General features: G+C 39.6%; 1 long non-coding RNA gene across 2 annotated transcripts in view; it reads right to left on the minus strand.

Annotated features, from left to right (window-relative positions):
* The window catches only part of LOC307181879, a 52309-nt gene that overhangs the window by 12882 nt on the left and 23194 nt on the right, over nucleotides 1–16233 (minus strand). Inside the window, exons 2-3 of one of the 2 annotated variants that reach the window (XR_013827074.1) lie at nucleotides 15799–15886; nucleotides 8740–8860 (exon numbers count right to left, since the gene is read on the minus strand). This is a non-coding gene — a long non-coding RNA (uncharacterized lncRNA). The remainder of the gene's footprint in view (nucleotides 1–8739; nucleotides 8861–15798; nucleotides 15887–16233) is intronic. The other variant, XR_013827073.1, reaches the window with a different exon arrangement.

A 16233-nucleotide genomic window follows, 5' to 3' on the forward strand; every position in this document is an offset into this window, starting at 1 on the left:
TCTAATCTTTAAACAACCCTATAAGGTAAGTGCTAGTAAATAATCATTTCACAGGTAAGGAAACTGAAGCTCAGAATGGTTAAAAATATATGCAAAATAAAGCAGTCAATGCGTGACAGAGCCAGGACTCAAATCAGCGTGTCTGTCCCTCACTCAAAGCCTCTGAGATTCTTTTTTTTTGGCTGTCCAATGATAAGAGAAATATTCACATAATTTGTAAATAAAATGCCTAATTGCTGCTTCTAAGGGTAAGACCTGAAAACATACAAGAGTATGCAAAGTAAGTTCGAAAACACTTGGCCTTTTGCCATAAGCAACTTATTTTTAAGGTTTAGAAATTGGGACATAGATTGTCATCAGTCAGGCTCTGTCCATCTCTGAGTGTGTTCTCTCTTAAACACTGATGTCGCTTAAATTTTATTTTGGAAATGCATTCTTACAAAAACAGTGGAAAATGTGGCAGAGACGATCATGAGAATAAAAACTGAGACCGTAGATTCTGAGAAAGGCAATGAAACAATGTGAGAATCTCAATGGCCAGTTGAGAGAGTCACTTCAACAGGCAGAGTACTTTGCCATCTCAGTATTACCTTCCATAAAGACTAATCCAGGAGACCTTCAAGATGCGGAGGAATAAGACGTGGAGATCACCTTCCTCCCCACAAATACATCAGAAATACATCTACATGTGGAACAACTCCTACGGAACACCTACTGAATGCTGGCAGAAGACCTCAGACTTCCCAAAAGGAAAGAAAATCCCCACATACCTGAGTAAGGCAAAAGAAAAAACAGAGACAAAAGAATAGGGAGAGGACCTGCACCTCTGGGAGGGAGCTGTATAGGAGGAGAAGTTTCCACACACTAGGAAGCCCCTTCACTGGCAGAGATGGGATGGGGGGAACTTCAGAGCCACAGAGGAGAGCATAGCAATAGGGGTGCAGAGGGCAAAGCAGAGAGATTTCCGCAAAGAGGATCAGTACCGACCAGCACTCACCAGCCTGAGAGGCTTGTCTGCTCACCCACCGGGGCAGATGGGGGATGTGAGCTGAGGCTCGGGCTTCAGAGATCAGATCCCAGGGAGAGGACTGGGGTTGGCTGCGTAAAGACAGCCTGAAGGGGGCTACTGAACCACAGGTAGCTGGGAGGGAGTCTGGGAAAAAGTCTGGACCTGCCGGAGAGGCAAGAGACCATTGTTTTGGGCTGCGCAGAGAGGGGATTCCTGCTCCGTGTGCCCACAGAAGGCAGAGCACTGCCTAAGCGAGCTCCAGAGACAGGCACAAGCCATGGCTATCAGCTCAGACCCCAGAGACGGGCATGAACTGCTAATGCTGCCACCACTGCCAACAAGAATCCTGTGTGCAAGTGCAGGTCACTACCCACACCCACCCAGGAGCCTGTGCAGCATGCTACTGCCAGGGTCCCATGATCCATGGACAACTTCCCTGGGAGAACACACAGTGTACCTCAGGCTGTTGCTATGTCACGCTGAACTCTGCCACTGCAGGCTCGCCCTGCATTCCAATTATGATTACCGTACCCTTCCTTCTTTGCAGCCTGAGTGAGCAAGAGAGCCCTAATCAGCTGCTGCGTTAACCCCTTCCTGTCTGGGCAGGGAACAGATACCTGAGGGCGACCTACTCGCAGAGGCCAGGCCAAAACCACAGCTGAACCCCAGGAGCTGTGCAAACAAAGAAGAGAAAGGGAACTTCTCTGGGCAGCTCAGGAGCAGCAGATTAAATCCCCACAACCAACCTGATAAACCCTGCATCTGTGGAATACCTGAACAGAAAACAAATGTTCACAAACTTCAGGCAGTGGACTGTGGAAGCAATGGGAGACTTGGGGGTTGCCTTCTGTGTCTGCTTTGTTTTTGGTTTTAGGTTTATCTTAGTTTTTAGTGCTTCTTATCATTGGTGGATTTGTCTATTGGCTTGGTTGCTTTCTTTGTTTTTTTATTTTATTTTATTTTTCCTTTTTTCTCTTTTTGTGAGTGTGTATGTGTCTGTGTGATTCAGTCTGTCTAGGTTTGCTTTTACCATTTGTCCTAGGGTTCTGTCTGTTCATTTATTTTGTTTGTTTGTTTTAGTTTTTTGTTATTGTTGCTGTTTGTTTTCCTTTTTACAAGTGTGTGTATGTATCTTTCTTTGTATGATGTTGTCTGTTTAGTTTTGCTTTTACCATTTGGTATGGGGTTCTATCTGTTCGGCGTTATTTGTTGTTTTTCTGTTTTTGTTTTTTCTTCTTTTTCATACAAGCCGTGTGGCTGGCAGGGTCTTGGTGCTTTGGCCAGGTCTCGGGCCTAAGCCTCAGAGATGGGAGAGCCATGTCCAGGACATTGGACCACGAGAGACCTCCCAGACCCACGTAATATCAATTGGTGACAGCTCTCCCAGAGATCTCTGTCTAAACGCTAAGATCCAGCTCCACCCAATGGCCATCAAGCTCCAGTGTTGGACACCCCAGGTCAAACAACTACCAAGACAGGAACACAGCCGCACCCATGAGCAGAGAGGCTGCCTAAAATCATACAAGTTCACAGACACCTCAAACACACCACTGCACATGGCCCAGCCCACCAGAAGGACAAGATCCACCCCACCTACCAAGAACACAGGCACCAGTCCCCTCCATCAGGAAGCCTACACAAGCCACTGAACCAACCTCAACCTCTGGGGGAAAACACCAAAGACAGTGGGAACTACGAACCTGCAGTCTGCAAAAAGGAGACACCAAACAGAGTAAGTTAAACAAAATGAGAAGACAGAGAAGTATGCAGCAGATGAAGGAGCAAGGTAAAAAACCCACCAGACCAAACAAATGAAGAGGAAATAGGCAGTCTACCTGAAAAAGAATTCAGAGTAATGACAGGAAAGATGATCCAAAAATCTCAGAAATAGAATGGAGAAAATACAAGAAATGTTTAACAAAGACCTAGAACTAAAGGGCAAACAAACATGATGAACAACAAAATAAATGAAATTAAACATGCTCTGGAAGGAATCAATAGCAGAATAACTGGGGCAGAAGAGTGGATAAGTGACCTGGAAGATAAAATAGTGGAAATAACTGCCACAGAGCAGAATAAAGAAAAAAAAATGAAAAGAATTGAGGACAGTCTCAGAGACCTCTGGGACAACATTAAATGAACCAACATTTGGATTTCAAAGGTCCCAGAAGTAGAAGAGAAAAAGAAAGGGTCTGAGAAAATATTTGAAGAGATTATAGTCGAAAACTTCCTTAACATGGGAAAGAAAATAGTCAAACAAATCCAGGAAGCACAGTGTCCCATACAGGACAAATACAAGGAGAAACACGCCAAGACACATATTAATCAAACTATGGAAAATTAAATACAAAGAAAAAATATTAAAAGCAACAAGGGAAAAGCAACAAATAATATACAAGGGAATCCCCATAAGGTTAACAGCTGATCTTTCAGCAGAAACTCTGCAAGTCTGAAGGGAGTGGCAGGATATATATAAAGTGATGAAAGGGAAGAACCTACAACCAAGATTACTCTACCCAGCAAGGATCTCATTCAGATTTGACAGAGAAATTAAAACCTTTACAGACAAGCAAAAGTTAAGAGAATACAGCTCCACCAAAACAGCTTTACAACAAATGCTAAAGGAACTTGTCTAGGCAGGAAACACAAGAGAAGGAAAAGACCCAAAAAAACAAACCCAATCAACAAAACCAAGTAAGAATATGGTAATAGGAACATACATATCAATAAACCTTACGTGTAAATGGATGAAATGCTCCAGCCAAAAGACACAGACTGGCTGAATGGATATAGAAACAAGACCTGTATATATGCTTTCTACAAGAGACCCACTTCAGACCTAGGGAAACATACAGACTGAAAGTGAAGGGATGGAAAAAGATATTCCATGCAAATGGAAACCAAAAGAAAGCTGGAGTGGCAATTCTCATATCAGACAAAACAGACTTTAAAAGAAAGACGGATTACAAGAGACAAAGAAGGACACTACATAATGATCAAGAGATCAATCCAAGAAGAAGATATAACAATTATAAATGTATATGCACCCAACATAGGAGCACCTCAATACATAAGGCAAATGTTAACAGCCATGAAAGGGGAAATCGACAGTAACACAATCATAGTAGGGGACTTCAACACCCCACTTTCACCAATGGACAGATCATCCAAAATGAAAATAAATAAGTAAACACAAGCTTTAAATGACACATTAAACCAGATGGACTTCACTGATATTTAGAGGACATTCCATCCAAAAACAACAGAAAACACTTTCTTCTCAAGTGCTCATGGAATATTCTCCAGGTTAGACCACATCTTGGGTCACAAATCAAGCCTTGGTAAATATAAGAAAACTGAAGTCATATCAAGTATCTTTTCCAACCACAATGCTATGAGACTAGATATGAATTACAGGAAAAATACTGTAAAAATTACACACACAGAGGCTAAACGATACACTACTAAATAACCAAGAGATCACTGAAGAAATCAAAGTGGAAATGAAAACATACCTAGAAAAAATGACAGTGAAAACACGATGACCTGGGCTTCCCTGGTGGAGCAGTGGTTGAGAGTCTGCCTGCCAACGCAGGGGACACGGGTTCATGCCCTGGTCTGGGAAGATCCCACATGCCGCGGAGCAGCTGGGCCCATGAGCCATGGCTTCTGAGCCTGCGCGTCCGGAGCCTGTGCTCCACAACGGGAGAGGCCACAACAGTGAGAGGCCCGCATATCACACACACACAAAAAAAACCCACGATGACCCAAAACCTATGGGCCGCAGCAAAAGCAGTTCCAAGAGGGAAGTTTATAGCAATACAATCCTACCTAAAGAAACTAAAAAGTCTCAAATAAACAACCTAACCTTACAACTAAAGCAACAAGAGAAAGAAGAACAAAAAAAATTCCAAGTTAGCAGAATGAAAGAAATCATAAAGATCAGATCAGAAATAAATGAAAAGAAATGAAGGAAACAATAGCAAAGATCAATAAAACTAAAAGCTGGTTCTTTGAGAAGGTGAACAAAATTGATAAACCCTTAGGCAGACAAATCAAGAAAAAAAGGGAGAAGACTCAAATCAACAGAATTAGTAATGAAAAAAGGAGAAGTAACAACTGACACTGCCGAAATACAAAAGATCATGAGAGAGTACTACAAGCAACTATATGCCAATAAAATGGACAACCTGGAAGAAATTGACAAATTCTTACAAAAGTACAACATTCCATGACTAAACCAGAAAGAAATAGAAAATATGAACAGATGAATCACAAGCACTGAAATTGAAACTGTGATCAAAACTCTTCCAACAGGGCTTCCCTGGTGGCGCAGTGGTTGGGAGTCCACCTGCCGATGCGGGGGACACGAGTTCGTGCCCCGGTCTGTGAGGATCCCACATGCTGCGGAGCGGCTGGGCCCGTGAGCCATGGCCGTTGGGCCTGTGCATCCGGAGCCTGTGCTCCATGGCAGGAGGGGCCGCAGCAGTGAGAGGCCCACGTACCGCAAAAAAAAAAAAAACTCTTCCAACAAACAAAAGCCCAGGACCAGATGGCTTCACAGGTGAATTCTATGAAATATTTACAGAAGAGCTAACACGTATCCTTCTCAAACTCTTCCAAAATATGGCAGAGGAAGGACACTAGCAAACTCATTCTATGAGGCCAACATCACCCTGATACCAAAATCAGACAAAGGTGTCACAAAAAAAGAAAACTACAGCCCAGTATCACTGATGAACATAGTGCAAAATTCTCAACAAAATACTAGCAAACAGAATCCAACAGCACATTAGAAGTATCATACACCATGTTAAAGTGGGGATTACCCCAGGAATGCTAGGATTCTTCAATATACGCAAATCAATCAATGTGATACACCATATTAACAAACTGAAGGAGAAAAACCATATGATCATCTCAATAGATGCAGAGAAAGCTTTTGACAATATTCAACACCCATTTATGATAAAAACCCTCCAGAAGGTAGGCATAGAGGGAACATACCTCAACATAATAAAGGCCATATAGGACAAAACCACAGCCAACATCGTCCTCAATGGTGGAAAAACTGAAACCATTTCCCCTAAGATCAGGAACAAGAGAAGGTAGCCCACTCTCACCACTCATATTCAATATAGTTTTGGAGGTTTTAGCCACAGCAATCAGAGAAGAAAAATAAGTAAAAGTAATCCAAATCGGAAAAGAAGTAAAACTGTCACTGTTTGCAGATGACAAGATAGTATACATAGAGAATCCTAAAGATGCTACCAGAAAACTACTAGAGCTAAACAATGGATTTGGTAAAGTAGCAGGATACAAAATTAATGCACAGAAATCTCTTGCATTCCTATAAACTAATGACAAAAAATCTGAAAGAGAAATTAAGGAAACACTCCCATTTACCATGGCAGCAAAAAGAATAAAATACCTAGGAATAAACCTACGTAAGGAGACAAAAGACCTGTATGCAGAAAACTGTAAGACACTGATGAAAGAAATTAAAGATGATATAAACAGATGAAGAGATATACCATGTTCCTGGATTGGAAGAATCAACATTGTGAAAATGACTATATTACCCAAAGCAATCTACAGATTCAGTGCAATCCCTATCAAACTACCAGTGGCATTTTTCACAGAACTAGAACAAAAAATTTCACAATTTGTATGGAAACACAAAAGACCCTGAATAGCCAAAGCAATCTTGAGAATGAAAAATGAATGGAGCAGGAGGAATAAGGCTCTGGACTTCAGACTATACTACAAAGCTACAGTAATCAAGACAGTATGGTACTGGCACAAAAACAGAAATATACATCAATTGAACAGGATAGAAAGCCCAGAGATAAATCCACGCACCTATGGTCACCTTATCTTCAATAAAGGAGGCAAGAATATACAACGGAGAAAAGACAGCCTCTTCAATAAGTGGTGCTGGGAAATCTGGACTGCTACATGTAAAAGAATGAAATTAGAATACTTCCTAACACCATACACAAAAATAAACTCAAAATGGATTGAAGACCTACATGTAAGGCCAGACACTATAAAACTCTTAGAGGAAAACATAGGCAGAACATTCTAAGACATAAATCAAAGCAAGATCCTTTTTGACCCACCTCCTAGAGAAATGGAAATAAAAACAAAAATAAACAAATGGGACCTAATGAGAGTTAAAAGCTTTTGCACAGCAAAGGAAACCATAAACAAGATGAAAAGACAACCCTCCGAATGGGAGAAAATATTTGCAAACAAAGCAACTGACAAAGGATTAGTCTCCAAAATATACAAGCAGCTCATGCAGCTCAATATCAAAAAAACAAACAACCCAATCCAAAAATGGACAGAAGACATAAATAGACATTTCTCCAAAGAAGATATACAGATTGCCAACAAACGCATGAAAGGATGCCAACATCACCAACATTAGAGAAAGGCAAATCAACACCACAATGAGGTATAACCTCACACCGGTCAGAAAGGCCATCATCAAAAAATCTACAAACGATAAATGCTGGAGAGGGTGTGGAGAAAGGGAACCCTCTTTCACTGTTGGTGGGAATGTAAATTGATACAGCCACTATGGAGAACGGTATGGAGGTTCCTTCAAAAACTAAAAATAGAACTACCATACGACCCAGCAAACCCACTACTGGGAATATACCCTGAGAAAACCATAATTCAAAAAGAGACATGCACCACAATGTTCACTGCAGCACTGTTTACAATATCTAGGACATGAGAGCCACCAAAGTGTCCGTCGAGAGATGAATGGATAAAGAAGATATGACACATATATACAATGGAATATTACTGAGCCATCAAAAGAAATGAAATTGAGTTATTTGTAGTGAGGTGGATGGACCTAGAGTCTGTCATACAGAATGAAGTAAGTCAGAAAGAGAAAAACAAATACTGTATGCTAACACACATATATGGAATCTAAAAATTAATGGTTCTGGTGAACCTAGGGGCAGGACAGGAATATAGATACAGACGTAGAGAATGAACTTGAGGACAGTGGGAGAGGCAAGGGTAAGCTGGGACAAAGTGAGAGAGTAACACTGACATATATACACTACCAAATGTAAAACAGATCCTAGTGGGAAGCAGCTGGATAGCAAAGGGTGATCAGTTCGGTGCTTTGTGACCACCTAGTGGGATGGGATTGGGATGGTAGGAGGGAGGTGCAAGAGGGAGGGGATATGGGGATATATGTATACATACAGCTGATTCACTTTGTTATACAGCAGAAAGTAACACAGCATTGTAAAGCAATTATACACTAATAAAGAGGTTAAAAAAATAATAAAAACAATAAATAAATAAATAAAATCCTCAAAAAAACAATAAATAAATAAATAAAATCCTCAAAAAAAAAGACTAATCAGTATGCAAGGCAAAGTCAGTGTAGCTTCAAAGAAATTTAAAATGTTCTTCCTTTAGAAATATAATTATGATTTCAGGGCTTCCTTGGGGGCGCAGTGGTTGAGAGTCCGCCTGCCGATGCAGGGGACACAGCTTCGAGCCCTGGACCGGGAAGATCCCACATGCCGCGGAGCGGCTAGGCCCATGAGCCATGGCCGCTGAGCCTGCGCATCCAGAGCCTATGCTCCGCAACAGGAGAGGCCACAACAGTGAGAGGCTCGTGTACCGCAAAACAAACAAACAAAAAATTATGGTTTCAAAAGAAAATTCATAATTGCTGTTTTTGACAAATCACTTACCCTTCTGCCTATTCCTCATTTGTAAAATGCAGTGTTCTGGCTATGGCTCCATGTCTGCTCCAGTTCTAGGAATGTGTCAACTCCAAAGCTTGTTCCTGTCTTCTCTTTGCATCCTCCTAGACTTTATTAAAGAAAATACAACCAAATCATAATATTAAGGTGTGTTTACAGTTTACAGCTGCAGAGTAAGTGGAATTAATTTACATCAATTAAATTGTTCCATCATTCACAAATATGAACTGACAATCCAGGAGTCTTGGCCATTTGGGGTAAGACAATGGCATGAAAGAGAAGGATGAAAACTAACAACAACAAAAAAAATGTGACCTTTGCAGAAACAGGGATATACTTTTTAAAAATTCTGATTACTTTCCTCAGAGAGACTAAATACGTGAATATATCCATAAAACTAGAATAGGCCGCAATAAGAGCAATATAAGACATTAAATTGTTACAGACATTAAAGAGATATTAGAAATATGAATGACAAAATTAAATCTGGTGTATAAACTAAATAAGAGAAAAAAATGTTGCAATAACCAAACTGGTGACCAGGAATACGGAGTTGACAGAATTTTCTAGAACTAAGAGAAAAACAAAAAAGAGTAAGGAAAATATTAAAAGATGTGGCTTTCTAACATCCATCTAGCAAGAAATTGAGAGGTGGAGAAGAGCAAAGGGGTAAAGGAAATAACGTTTTAGAAAGAGAAAATTCTATGAACTGAAGCAGATTAAAAAAAAAAGATTAGCACGAAAGAATGATAGTTTGAATTGTCTTTGAATGCTGTAAAACAGTGGAGCAATTCCTCTAACTGTCTGAGAAGAAGTCACTTTAACCCATAATTTTATTCTCAAGTATAAAAGCAAAATAAAAAAAATTTTTCAGTCTGGCAAGGACTAGGAAAACTTACTGCCCAAGCCACTCCCACAAAAGCCATTTATTGAGAAGGATACCCCAGGAAAATAAAAAAGAATACAAACTAGAGGATGACCTAAGATAACAAGAAACAGGAGCAACTGAGTATGAATGAGAGGAAGTGAAGAAAACTCAAAAACGTTAAAAAAGATTTTGCTATCCATTCATGAATTATGCTAAGAATATTTTCCTTCACAGGTGTTTAGTGACTTAACACTCAGTGTATTTCTTCTTCTGTGCATCCATGTACAATATTTGATTTTACAATGAGTAATATTCATATAATATTATAAAGACTGTTTTATTAATTTTAAAGTTTGGGTCTCAACTTTTACAAATAAAGCATGAAGTCTGAGTAATAGTTAATTATAATTATATAATAGAATGTAAATGTTATAAACCTTGAAAAGGTAAAAGTAATAATATAGCCTAAAAATCCACAAAATCACATCTTCTTTGACACTGCCTAAAGTTAGTAAATCACAAAATAAAGTCATAAATATAATATTACAATACAAATTAGCAGAAAGCAAGCATAGAGGTCAAATGTACTGATGAGTCATCAGGCATTTTTTAAAGTTGATAAAGCTAAAAAGAATTTGACAAAATATATGACTTAATATTTATAATGGTAACTAACAAAACAACTGAAAAATGGAAACTGTTCAAAGTTTCTTTTAACTTGGAGGATGAAGAGAGATCTGTCCTATTCATTCTAAACCTTTCTAATGGGTTGGATTTTTACTCAACAGTTTAGATATTACTTTAAATTTTTTATAAAGTTTAACATATTTCAGTACATAAAAAGCATAACAGAAATACACCAAAATATTAATAGTCATTTTTTTTCTGGATGGGAGAAATTCTGGATGATTTTTCATATCACTTTTTCATATTTTGTTAGTTTCCAAATGTCCTATGCATAATACTTTCTTCTTCAGAAAGCATAAGCTAAATTTAATTTTTAAGTCCTTGATAAAGTCATCTAACATGATTTTGAAAATGCAAAATCATTAGTATTTTAAATTTCTTTGACCTGCACTTTGAAGGTCATGACAGCATGCAATCAGGATAAATGGTACAAAGTTTCGCTAGGAATGTACCTGTTTACCCATTCCCAAACTCTACAGCAAGAGAAAGTGTCTCTGTCCGCCATAAAGGTAATAGTACTAATAGCCAAGAATAGCCCTGTCCACTCAGGTGTTTCACTAAATGTTCGCCCTTAGTAGTCCCCACCAGCCCAAGTTCTTGTCCTCCACTTTATATATTCAGGAATCCAATTTCCCGGCTCACTCAAGATTGACAGGATTCTGAGTTAGCCAATTCCTATTAGTCTAGCAAGAGTGGGCTAGATTATCCAAAACAACAGCACTTTCAAAAATAGAACTGCCAACGTTTCCATCAGCAGAACCAAATACCCTTTCCCTGGAATTGGTCTGTAAATACACTGAGAAGGATGATAATAAAGGTTAGTATTTGTTGAGCACCCCATGTGCCTAAATTGGATGCGTTAGACTTTTCTTCTCCTTTTTTTAACTCCATTCTTCATATCCCCTTTCCACCTATTACCTCCCCGCATCTTGTCAGTAATACTTCCTTTTTTTTTTTAATTTATTTTTTTATGGCTGCGTTGGGTCTTCGTTGCTGCACGCGGGCTGTCTCTAGCTGCGGCGAGCAGGGGCTACTCTTCGTTGCAGTGCGCGGGCTTCTCGCTGCGGTGGTTTCTCTTGTTGCGGAGTACAGGCTCTAGGCACACGGGCTTCAGTAGCTGTGGCACGCGGGCTTCAGTAGTTGTGGCTTGCAGGCTCAGTAGTTGTGCCGCACGGGCTTAGTTGCTCCACAGCATGTGGGATCTTCCAGGACCAGGGCTCGAACCTGTGTCCCCTGCATTGGCAGGTGGATTCTTCGTGACTGCGCCACCAGGGAAGTCCCAGTAATACTTCCTTGATGTAAAATTTAATCATCTCATTTATTTTACTTTAGTCCTCATTACAATCAGTGTCTCCTTGCTGGGCTCCAGGGAAGGTGTGGGGTTGGGGGCAGGTGGGTGAAACACACAAACAATTAAGACTTAAGAAGATCCTTCAGCACCACAGCAGACACATGGTGTGTGCTCCTCACGCAAATTTCTAACTCCAACCATTTCATCTTCTTATTCACTTCCATCACAGAGAGAAGTAATTTCAAATCTTGCCCTAGGTTTCTAGGTGTTTCTTCAGCCTACAGCTCAGAGTGGCCTACACAGGGGCTGTGAAAAACAATCAGTGGATTTCCTGCCCTTGATATCAGAATAGATGCTTTGAAAGTGTAAGTGCTGTCCCTCTGCAAAGATATTCTTGTTATTGTTGTTGTCATGTCCAATAGACTATGATGGGAGAAGCTGGTTCATTATTAAAAGCAGAAAAGAATCACATGTGTAACTACAGATAGATCTGACAGCTAAAAGCAATGCATAGTAGCCATTTCTTTAGGGAGACTGACAGTAACTTCAGAAAACTTATATTGAATTATCTAATCAGGTTTTTCTGCTCTTAAATTCTGTGAAAAGACATTAAATATCATTAATTCATTAAAGAAATGCCTTGTGGGTTTTATGAATGCTCATGAATATTTCTTAAAGTGATTAAAATTGTTAATCCTGCTCCCAATTAATTTTAAGTAATTCTTAGACCACGTATGTAAATAACAGGTAATTATAATGTTTTATTATGTGTCATTTACATAACTTAGGCCATTAAAATTGCATTTCTGATGTGATACATTTCTTAGGGCCCTATGTCATTTTTTTAAAGCAACAATTCATTTTTACTTTATTTGAGCCTGCATTAATTTTGAGGTTTTGTTTTTTGTTTTTTGCAGTACGCGGGCCTCTCACTCTTGTGGCCTCTCCCGTTGCAGAGCACAGGTTCCGGACACGCAGGCTCAGCGGCCATGGCTCATGGGCCCAGCCGCTCCACGGCATGTGGGATCTTCCCGGACTGGGGCACGAACCCATGTCCCCTGCATCGGCAGGCGGACTCTCAACCGCTGCACCACCAGGGAAGCCCTGAGGTGATTTTGAGGCAGCAATTTTGAGGGACTTTAAGAGAAGAAAAATAGGTTCTAAGAGTATAAACACTAGCCCATCTATGAAGTATTATTACCAAAGTTTTAGGCTTTTCTCCTCCACCAATCTGTTCAAGTGGAATTCAGCGTATCAATTCTAATTAAGAAACTATCATCTGAGGAATCAGACACAAAGCTAATTCTATTCTTTTCTTTCTTTATTTCATCTCTTTCTTTTTTTCTTTATTTCAGCTTTCCATTATGTTTGGTTACTACATGGGAAGAAAAAGGAACTTAAATCTGGAGGCAATTTAGAATGATGGAAAAGTTCACAGAGTCAAAAAGAGCTAGCTCTAAGGAATGATGACTTCCTAGCTATGCGGTCTTGGGCAAATTATTTTACCTCTCAGAATTTCAGTTCCTTTACCTGTAACATTTTGAAGATAATACCTTTCCTACTTACCTGGTAAGATTTCTTTGAGAATTAGTTAAAACACATATTAAAGGCATTTTTTAAAATGCTCTGCAATTGACCCTGACCAACCAAATAAATAGGTAATTTGAGCAAGTTACTTCACCATTTTCATTCTTCTAGGCCTCAGTCTCCTGATGCCAAATGAGGGAATTGAAAACTCCTTGTTAAAACAAATTCAGGGACTTTCTGGCAGTCCAGTGGTTAAGACTCCACGCTTCCACTGCAGGGGCATGGGTTTGATTCCTGGTTGGGAACTAAGATCCCACATGCGTGCGGTGCAGCCAATAAGTAAATAAAACAAGTTCATTTTTCCACTGGTCTGTTTCCATGTTGCTGACTTCTTCTTTAACTTCCAACTTATGGATGGTTTTTTGCAAGTTCAGATGGAGTAGGACTTGGAGAGATAAAAAGAATGAGATACTGCAAAGGTGGTCCAAGTATCCTGGTGAATTCTGTGGTCCTTAGGTCTCATGACATCTGGTAGAAATTTGCATGCTTGGACATCTCCCCAAACACATTCTGAGCTCATGCTCTTGATCCACAGGGCTTACATCCTGAATACCCATCACTTCCAAAGCAATGCTTTTGTCAGTGTCTTGACTTACTCTGGGGCGGATTGTTTCCACCATAAGTAGCCAAGTGAAGTTCTGTTTTGCCTTTGCCTGTTGTGTTCTGTGAGAACTAATTCCAGTCTTTGACACAGGGAGGCATATTTATGACATTTGGCTTCTTCGTTCCAACAGATTTTTCCCTTCTGTGTTTATGAGAGGTAGCATTCAATATTAGTGCTCCATCCTACTGGGTTCCCTTTGTTTAAAAGCATCTGTGTCCTTTGCACTTACTTTGGCCGTTATTATGAGGAGTTAGAAGTGTAGAGGCACAGCTCCAGAGTTGCTTGACTGCTTTTATGTCCTTTTATAAAAGGTTTCCAAATCAAGAGGATCATGTATTTGTTACTTCTGGGTCCATTAAATACCCGAGTAATTAACATTAGCCATTTTGACACTAACAAAGCATGGAAACCACAACATTTTTGTGATGTACAGTCATTTCAATGTCAGCTTACAGTTGCACAAGCCCATCTAATCACCTGAATGACAATACAATGAGACAGGCGCCAAGATTATATGGCCTGGCAACCAAATGACTCTTAACATTGTTTGGAAATGTACAGGTTCCATCCAACCAATAATGTGTTATTTTAAAGTTTTTGAAGTTGTGCAGAGAAGCTCTTAAAATACAGATTATAGTGGTAAGGGTCTGAAAAAGGGTCTAACCTGTACCCAGCATTAACATAAACACAGAAGAAAGTGACGTTTCAGACAGATTCATAACATAATCAGAAATCAGGATCTGACAGTGCATATTTTCCATTTGCAAATGCATTCCTTTCTAAAAAGCTGCAATTAATTACAAACTAGTTTTGATGCCGTTTTTGCTTTCCTTAAATATGGAGTGAATTCACCCCATAAAATAATGAACCAAAGTAGAGCCAAATAGAGACCAGCTGGCTGGATGGCTCAGTAATTTTATCCACATGATTGACTTTATGATCCTTTCACTGAAGGAACTAGTCTCCATTCTTGCAATCAGCACCAATGACAATTTGGGAAGGGTGGAGAATTATTAAAATCTGGAGAAAGAAGAGGTACAGTTTGTTTGATGTGGAAAAACACATTCTTCCACACAGTTCCCTAGTATTATAGGTGCCGAATTCTGAGCTTCTCTGGCTTCCAAAGAAACACACTGATTAGTTGCCACAGAGACGTAATAAGCAACCAATGCCTAAATAATCATTACAGATACTCCATTAAGGGCATCTAACTGTGTGGCTTTTAACCATACAAATTGTTTTTCGACGGCTTGTAACCTTTTCAAATAGATTCCTTTGGGCATTATACCACACTCAGATCTAATTTTAACTTTTGCTTAGTTTATAATTTATGAGTTTCTTTGGAGATGCATAATGCGCTTGAGGAGAAAGGATACATTCAAATAAAAGCTAAAAACAAAATCAATTGCTGTCTTAATCCATGAAACCTTTGCTCACCAGGAGGTAACTATAATAGGATGAAACAAAAAGAGGGGAGGGAAGACCTCAATGATCTAGAATTCCCATAGAACCTGTTTTAAAACAAGTAAGTTTAATGCATTTAAACAAGATCGTAGCTATAAAGAAATGAAGCATATCACTGGTGCATACAAAAGTTTATCTTAAGATACATGAAATTCCACAACACAAAAATTAAAAATTATAAAATGGCTTAATGGGGCTGTCAGTGAAGAGCTAAATTATACAACACTCCTTTAGCACAGAAAATCCCCAGGTTTACAATTCCCAGACATTGGAATGCATCCACTCAAGGAGAAGGAAGAGTATCGTTCCAAACTCTGGTCAAAATGGATTCCTTAAAAATCATAGATCACAAGTTGTTGGAGCTAAAAAGTACTTTAGAAATCATCTGGTCAGGCTCAAAATGAAGCCTGGTGCCTTCATTCTTAAGACTTTTCCCTTCCCTCTCCCTGAACAGCCAGACTATCAACAGGTCCAGCCATCTCTACCATGGGAACTATATTCCTCCCACAGCTGCCCTTTCAGCTTCCAAGCACCAAGCCCTCTCACCTGGGTTCTGCCAAAAAGCCCTGACCTGGGGGTCAGCAAACTCCAGCTCACCATTCCACTTGCTGCCTCCTTCTGTACGTCCTACAAGCTAAGAATAGTTTTTACATTTTTAAATGATTATAAAAATAAAAAGAGTGATAATATTTCAGGACATGAAATTATATGAAATTCATATTCCGGTGTTCATCAATAAAGTTTTATTGGAACACCGTCATGCTCATTCTTTCATGTACTGCCTATGGCTGCTTTGACTTTACAATGGCAGAGTTACAAAATCTCTCACAGAGACCATGTGACCCACAAATCCTAAAATATTTACTATCTGGCCACATTTTACTATCGAGCCCTTTACAGAAGAAGTTTGCTGACCTCTCTGTAATTAGTCCCTTTACCCGTGCTTCCTCTGCCACAGTCAGTTCTTCACACAGCAACTGG

The sequence above is a fragment of the Stenella coeruleoalba genome (genome assembly GCF_951394435.1).
Source record: "Stenella coeruleoalba genome assembly, chromosome: 2".
Taxonomy (NCBI): Eukaryota; Metazoa; Chordata; class Mammalia; order Artiodactyla; family Delphinidae; genus Stenella; species Stenella coeruleoalba.